This window comes from Eschrichtius robustus, chromosome 18, assembly GCF_028021215.1.
Source record: "Eschrichtius robustus isolate mEscRob2 chromosome 18, mEscRob2.pri, whole genome shotgun sequence".
Lineage (NCBI taxonomy): Eukaryota > Metazoa > Chordata > Mammalia > Artiodactyla > Eschrichtiidae > Eschrichtius > Eschrichtius robustus.
In genome coordinates this window covers 24241515-24250031 of record NC_090841.1, presented here as the reverse complement: position 1 = coordinate 24250031, position 8517 = coordinate 24241515, and the positions used below count along the sequence as shown (strand labels likewise).

Genomic DNA, 8517 nt, shown 5'->3' with positions numbered 1-8517 from the left:
CTGTTCGGCAGCTCCAGACCTTTTCCCAGACTCCCTCCCGGCCAGCTGTGGTGCACTAGCCCCCTTCAGGCTGTGTTCACGCCGCCAACCCCAGTCCTCTCCCTGCGATCCGACCAAAGCCCGAGCCTCAGCTCCCAGCCCCTGCCCGCCCCAGCGGGTGAGCAGACAAGCCTCTCGGGCTGGTGAGTGCTGGTTGGCACTGATCCTCTGTGCGGGAATCTCTCCGCTGTGCCCTCCGCACCCCTGTGGCTGTGCTCTCCTCCGTGGCTCCGAAGCTTCCCCCCTCCGCCACCCGCAGCCTCCGCCCGTGAAGGGACTTCCTAGGGTGTGGAAACCTTTCCTCCTTCACAGCTCCCTCCCACTGGTGCAGGTCCCATCCCTTTTCTTTTGTCTCTGTTTTTTCTTTTTTCTTTTGCCCTACCCAGGTACGTGGGGAGTTTCTTGCCTTTTGGGAAGTCTGAGGTCTTCTGTCAGCATTCATTAGGTGTTCTGTAGCAGTTGTTCCACGTGTAGATGTATTTCTGATGTATTTGTGGGGAGGAAGGTGATCTCCATGTCTTACTCTTCTGCCATCTTGAAGCTCCTCCTCCTGGATAGATAGTCTTTAATACATGAAAAAATTCCCTTCTATTCTTTGTTAACAAAGAGATTTATTTTTTATGAAAGGATGTTACATTTCTGCATCTGTTTAGATGATCATATTTTGTCTTTTATTATGTTAATGTGGTAAAATACATTGCTGTTTTTTTAATTCTCCCCTCCAGCTCTGTCACGTATTCAGATAACTTTTTGGGACAAGCCGTAATAAGAGTTCTGTTATATCTTCAAAACAGGAAGGGAATTAAGCCCAATCTGGCCTCTGTACCCTGACACTGAATGAATTCTCAGAGATAGAGTTTGGGGTGAAGTAGAAAAGAATAGCTTTATTCTTTGCCAGGCAAGGTGGGCCACAGCAGGCTTTTGCCTTCAAAACTCTGTGTCCCAGCCTGGAGGGGGTAGTGAGAAGTTTTATAGTAATGTTCAAAGAGGGCGTGATTAGCTCGTGGACATTCTTCTGATAGATTGGTAGTCAAGTAATTGGGAGTCAGCATCATCAACCTTCTGCAAGATATTTCATGGATTTCTGTGAGTCACTGCCCAGTTTTCAAGTCACGTAAATGAAGAGAGAGGGGCCACTTCCCATGCGAATCCCTTCCTGGATTACTTCTAGGATCTTCCAGCTCTTCTGCATCCCTCGATTACAAACGTTTCAAAGGGATGCGTAGTGCAAGAGGCAAACAACACATACTTTGAAGTGTGAAGTTCAGCCACAGGTGGGGTGCCCCAGAATCCAGAAGTCATTTAGAGTCGGTGACAGAAGCCTGCTCCCCTGGGCTCAGCAAGTGCAGGGAGCAGAACTTTCTGGTGGTTTCGGAGCCACAGAAGGCTTGCTTCGTAGTTCTGCAGATTAGCCACAGTGGGCTGCTCCTCGCCAGCTGCACAGTTGGCCCTGCTGCTCAGCTGCTGAATTCTGTGGAAATGCTTCTGAAGGCATCCCAGAGCGGCAGGCTGCCACTGTGAGAGGGCCCAGACGGCAGTGATCCTCAGCACTTCTACGGTCTGCAGGCAGCCCAGCATCCGGATTATGGTTACAACACCAGACGCTGAGCATCCCGCCATCCACGCATGTGGTTACTGCCTCTGTCAGAGGCAGCTGAGGGAAGATGCAGGGATAGCAAGGCCTGCTATCGTCGTAGTAAAAGGCTGGGATTTGGGCCTGTAAGCAAAGGCACTGGCCAACACGAGAGGCCGGCTGGCCAGCATGATGTGTCATTAACCAGGTGGCGAGTGAGCACGTGATCCGAGCAGTGGCGTATAAGGGCGTGGAGTAGGGCACGCACTCGAGGCCGAGGAGAGGTGGCCGCAGAAAAGGCCTCGTGGTGCAGCCCTCAGCGGGCCAAGTTGCTCATCTCCAAACAAGAGGCAGTCGCTTAAGCGGAGGAACGCCACGCCAGAAGTTGCCAGGTGCTATGGGTAGCTCAGCGCATCGTTGCTCACGACGCACGTTACGCTCCCAAACCCAGCCGTCCGCGCATGCTCAGCACAGGCAGCACTAGCTGCTGGCCGAGCGCGGAGTCTCAATTCGGAGAAGTTCCCGGGCAGCCGCAACACCAGAAGCGGATATTATCGCCCTGGCTACAGGCTCCAGCGCAGGGTCTGGCGCAGGCTCTGGCTCCTGCTCGTGCTGCAGCTGCAGCTCCAGCTCCTGCTCAGCCCAAAGAGCCTCCACCAGCCTGTGCTTTAGGAAATTCAGCCCCTCCTTATGCTTCAGCCTGGAAGGTGAGTACCTCCTCCCTGGCAGCCATGACTGCCTGTTTTGGAAATGGTCAATACGTTGATTTTTGAATGTTTAATCAAACTTGCTTTTTTTTTCTTTCTTAAACCCAAATCGGTCATGATGTGTTAAACTTTCTGTATGTTATTAGATTTGGTTTGCTAGAATTTTGCATAAAACGTTTGAATATATGTAAATGTGAGAGACGGACCTCTAATTTTCCTTTATTTAATATCCTTGGCAAGTTTTGTGCTTTCCTCGTTGAATGAGCTGGGAAATAGTCCCTCTTTTAATACTCTACAGAATTTGTCAGTATGATGTAATTTATTCCTTAAATATGTTGACTTAAAAAAGTGCACAATGGGAGAATTGTGAGTTAAGTTTTATTTGGGGCAAAATGAGGACTGTAGCTTGGGAGACAGCCTATCAGATAGCTCTGAGGACCTGCTCCAAAGAGGTAAGGGGAGAAGTCAGTATATATGTGATTTTAGGGGATACAGTGCAATCAAGCACACGTTTTGGCAGAAGGCTGCTGCTAGTGGCGAGATGCAGATGTCTCCGTAATGATTTTAGTGCTTTTCTAGGTATGAGAAGATGCAAGAAATTGGGCTCATAGAATAAGTTCACCATAAAAACAACTTTTCCATATGGGATTTTTCTTCCCAGTTTACAATCTTCTTATCACAAACTTACACAAGGTATTTCTCTCAGAAGTCCCATTCAGTAGACTTCTTATATCTCATTGGCCAGAACTATGTTGACTCTTAGATACAGGAGTGTTCAGGGAATTGATCATTTTCACCTGGGCCCACTGCTGCCACAAACAAGACTGGGGTTCTGTTAGATCACAGCAAAAAGCAATTAAGAAGATCTTAGTTATTTTGCTTTTGTATTTTTAAAGATTCCTCATAAAAGCAATATCATATGATATTTGTCTTGTCTTGTCTGACTTACTTCACTCAGTATGATAATCTCCACGTCCATCCATTGTTGCTGCAAATGGCATTATTTCATTCTTTTTAATGTTTGAGTAATATTCCATTGTATATATGTACCACATCTTCTTTATCCATTCATCTGCTGATGGATATTTACATTGCTTCCATTTCTTGGCTGTCGTAAACAGTGCTGCAATGAGCATTGGGGTGCGTGTATCCTTTTGAACCATGGTTTTCTTTGGGTATATGCCCAGTAGTGGGATTGCTGGGTCATATGGTAATTCTATTTTTAGTTTTTTAAGGAACCTCTGTACTGTTCTCCATAGTGGCTGTATCAATTTACATTCCCACCAACAGTGTAGGAGGGTTCCCTTTTCTCCACACCCGCTCCAGCATTTATTGTTTGTAGATTTTTTGATGATGGACACTCTGACTGGTGTGAGGTGATATCTCATTGAATTTTTTTTTCAACTTTTTATTTTATATTGGAGTATAGGTGATTAACAATGTTGTGTTAGTTTCAGGTGTACAGCAAAGTGATTCAGTTATACATATACATGTATCTATTGTTTTTCAAATTCTTTTCCCATTTAGGTTGTTACATAATATTGAGCAGAGTTCCCTATGCTATACAGTAGGTCCTTGTTGGTTATCCATTTTAAATATAGCAGTGTGTACATGTCAATCCCAAACTCCTTAACTATTCCTCCCCCCGACCCTTCCCCCGGTAACCTAAGTTCGTTCTCTAAATCTGTGAGTCTGTTTCTGTTTTGTAAATGAGTTCATTTATATCATTTTTTAGATTCTGCATATAGGCAATAGCATACGATACTTGTCTTTGTCTGACTTACTTCACTCAGTATGACAATTTCTAGGTTCATCCATGTTGCTGCAAGTGGCATTATTTCATTCTTTTTAATGGCTGAGTAATATTCCATTGCATATATGTACTATATCTTCTTTATCCATTCCTCTGTCGATAGACATTTAGGTTGCTTCCATGTCTTGGCTATTGTAAACAGTGCTGTAATGAACACTGGGGTGCATGTATCCTCTTGGACCATGTTTTTCTCCAGATATATGCCCAAGAGTGGGATTGCAGGATCATATGGTAGGTTTATTTTTAGTTTTTTAAGGAACCTCCATACTGCTCTACAAAGTGGCTATACCAATTTACATTCCCACCAACAGTGTAGGAGGGTTCCTTTTATCTCACACCCTCCCTGGCATTTACTGTTTGTGGATTTTTTGATGATAGCCATACTGGCTGGTGTGAAGTGATATCTCATTGTAGTTTTGATTTGCATTTCTCTAATAATTAGCAATGTTGAGCATCTTTTCATGTGCCGCTTGACCATCTGTATGCCTTCTTTGGAGAAATGTCTATTTAAGTCTTCTGCCCATTTTTTTTATTGAGTTGTTTGTGTTGTTTTGATATTGGCCTGCATGAGCTGTTTGTAGATTTTGGAGATTAATCCCTTGTCGGTCCCATAGTTTGCAAATATTTTTGCCCATTCTGTGAGTTGTTTTTTTGTTTTGTTTATGGTTTCCTTTGTTGTGCAAAAGCTTTTGAGTTTAATTAGGTCCCATTTGTTTATTTTTGTTTTTATTTCCATTACTCTAGGAGATGGATCCCAAAAGATATTTCTGCAATTTATGTCAAAGAGTGTTCTACCTATGGTTTCCTCTAAGAGTTTGATAGTATCAGATCTTACATTCAGATCTTTAATCCATTTTGCGTTTATTTTTGTGTATGGTGATAGAGAATGTTCTAATTTCATTCTTTTACATGTAGCTGTCCCGTTTTCCCAGCTCCATTTATTGAAGAGAGTGTCTTTTCTCCATTGTGTAGTCTTGCTTCCTTTGTCATAGATTAATTGACCATTGGTGTGTGGGTTTATTTCTGGGCTTTCTATCCTGTTCCATTGATCTATATTTCTGTTTTTGTGCCAGTACCATACTGTCTTGATGACTGTAGCTTTGTAGTATAGTCAGAAGTCAGGGAGCCTGATTCCTCCAGCTCCGTTTTTCTTTCTCGAGATTGTTTTGGCTATTTGGGGTCTTTTGTGTCTCCATACAAATTTTAAGATTTTTTGTTCTAGTTCTGTGAAAAATGCCATTGGTAATTTGATAGGGATTACATTGAATCAGTAGATTGCCTTGGGTAGTATAGTCATTTTGACTGTATTGATTCTTCCAGTCCAAGAACACAGTATATCTTTCCGTCTGTTTGTGTCATCTTTGATTTCTTTCATTAGCGTCTTATAGTTTTCAGAGTACAGGTCTTTTGCCTCCTTAGGTAGGTTTATTCCAAGATATTTTATTCTTTTTGATGTGATGGTAAGTGGGATTGTTTCTTTAATTTCTCTTTAAATCTTTCATTGTTAGTGTATAGATATGCAGCAGATTTCTGTGTATTAATTTTGTATTCTGAAACTTTACCAAATTCATTGATGAGCTGTAGTAGTTTTCTGGTAGCATTTTTAGGATTTTTTATGTATAGTATGATGTCATCTGCAAGCAGTGACAATTTTACTACTTCTTTTCCAATTTGGGTTACTTTTATTTCTTTTTCTTCTCTGATTGCTGTGGCTAGGACTTTCAAAACTATTTCTAATAGAAGTGGTGAAAGTGGACATCCTTGTCTTGTTCCTGATCTTAGAGGAAATGCTTTCAGCTTTTCACCATTGAGTATGATGTTAGCTGTGGGTTTGTCATATATTACCATTATTATGTGGAGGTATGTTCCCTCTGTGCCCACTTTCTGGAGAGTTTTTGTCATAAATGGGTGTTGAATTTTGTCAAAAGCTTTTTCTGCATGTATTGAGATGATCATATGGTTTTTATTCTTCAATTTGTTGATGTGGTGTATCACATTAACTGATTTGTGGAGATTGAAAAATCACCCTTCAATACCAGCATGTAGGTCTGGCCCAGGCTTTAATGAGGTCACTTCTTTATTTCCTGGGTCCTGGTGCACACGAGACCTTCTGTGCACCCTCTAAGAGTGGAGTTTTCGTTTCCTCCAGTCCTGTGGAATTCCTGCGATCAAACCCCACTGGCCTCAAAGCCAGATTCTTTGGGGGCTCCTCCTCCTGTTGCCAGACCCCCAGGCTAGGGAGCCTGACATGGGACTCAGAACTTTCACTTCTGTGGGAGAACTTCTGTGATATAGTTATTTTCCAGTTTGTGGGTCACCCACCCAGTGGGTATGGGATTTGATTTTATCACAATCACGCTCCTCCTACTGTCTTGTTGTGGCGCCTTCTTTGACTTTGGACGTAGGATATCTTTTTTGGTAGGTTCCAGCGTTTTTTGGTCCATGATTGTTCAGGAGTTAGTTGTGATTTTGGTGTTTTTGTAAGAAGAGGTGAGCTCATGTCCTTCTACACTGCTGTCTTGTTCCCTCCTCTCCTGTATGGGATGTTTTGTTTTGCATTCTTGAATTAATCTTTAACTGACTTCTTATATCTGCTGTCTTATTCCATTTAGGCTGCTATAACAAAAATACCATAGACTGGGTATTTTATTTTATTTTTTTAAGTGTAAATTCCTGCAGACTTTTTTTTTTTAAATGAGTTTCTTGTGACTTTTTTTTTTTTTTTTACTTTTATTTATTTATTTTTAGCTGCGTTGGGTCTTCATTGCTGTGTGTGGGCCCTCTCTAGTTTCGGTGAGCGGGGGCTACTCTTTGTTGCGATGCGCAGGCCTCTCATTGTGGAGGCTTCTCATTGCAGTGGCTTCTCTTGTTTCCAAGCACGGGCTCTAGGCATGCAGGCTTCAGTAGTTGTGGTGCATGGGCTTAGTTACTCTGCGGCATGTGGGATCTTCCCAGACCAGAGCTCGAACCTGTGTCCCCTGCATTGGCAGGCGGACTCTTAACCACTGCACCACCAGGGAAGTGGTGCACAGAAGGTCTCGTGTGCACCAGCCTTCCATGTGATTCTAATAGAGTATGCAGGCAGCTTTTTCCCTTTTAAGACCGCCTTTAATCTTTAGAGTATACTTTGGCCAAGGCAGAGGAGGGGACATAGTCTAGAGCCCAACAAATTTCTCAGTAGCCCAACTTTCTTATCAGCTTATTTCCATTTTACAGCCATAGAAGGTTTAAGGGAGTTCTACTACACGTTCATCACCAATTGAGGACTAAGGTCCAGAACACTCTAAATCAGTATCTTTTAACAAAATGAGCACTTAAGGAAAGTATTTATCAGATTAGGAGTAAGAGTTAATCCAGTAGTTTCTCTGCCATGCATTTCTCAACATGCACTTCTAAGTAGTATTCTTCCATGCACAACAGTAGCAGGATGGGCAAGAATGAAACTCAAGAGTATTGAATAGGCTAGTCTATTATATCGCACAGAAACTTCAAGGAATCACCCCCACCAACCTACCCAAGATCAAATAATAGGCCATCTTCAACCCTAGATTATTATTATTATAGATTATTTGGACAAATCATAATTAATGCACATTTCTCTAACAGATTTATTTCTTTAAAGGAGTGGATTCTGAAGAGAAGAAACATGGGGCAGAGAGGTATGGAATAGAAAATAAATACAAATGTAAGCTGTTTTGCTAATTGCTTTCTAACCACAACAAACTAGTACAGAGAATGCCCTGTACAAAACAACACTATAAAGATCGAGGTGTTCCCTTAGGCAAGGCTGAAGATTTCAGTCTCTGGTATTTGGAATTTAGGCTGCAGTTCTTGTGATGGATCACAGGGTATGTGGCACAGTCCATGCTTTTAACCAGATTTGAACAGGAGAATGGCCCTTGGCCCAGGTAGAAGTAGATGAAGTCTTTGGTTTCATGTGTCACATAATTACCGAAGTTCCTCCCCACAATGCAGTGCCAGGTGGGGTTGTACTTCTTGTCAAACTCCTTCTTGATATGGGCCGCAATGTGCTTCTCTATATTATATTTCTCCAGTGCCTGAGTAGCACACTCCAGCAAGTCCTGTTGCATCTCCTCTGACATATTGGCATTTTTGATCACGGCCTTTTGGTCACACATGGTTACCAAGAAGCAGGGGCTGGCTGACTGCAATGGTCTCCTGGGGGAGGGGCTGGTGAGGCTCAGACCTGTTGGGAGCAGCCAGATGGGGTATTTTAAACAACAAATACTTATTTTTCACTGTTCTGGAGGCTGGAAAGTCCAAGATCAAGATGCCAGAAGGCGTGATGTCTGGTGAGAACTCACTTCTGGTTCATAAAGTCTTCTTCTGAGAAATATTTATCTGAAGGCCTGTTCTGCCAGTTT

The 8517-nt window shown here is 42.7% G+C and overlaps 2 pseudogenes; both read right to left on the bottom strand.

Annotated features, from left to right (window-relative positions):
* Positions 1-1093: 1093 nt before the first annotated feature.
* On the bottom strand, positions 1094-2075 carry LOC137751841 (adenylyltransferase and sulfurtransferase MOCS3-like; annotated as a pseudogene).
* Positions 2076-8002: 5927 nt separating this feature from the next.
* LOC137752073 (dynein light chain 1, cytoplasmic-like) lies at positions 8003-8271 on the bottom strand (annotated as a pseudogene).
* Between the last annotated feature and the right edge of the window lie 246 nt (positions 8272-8517).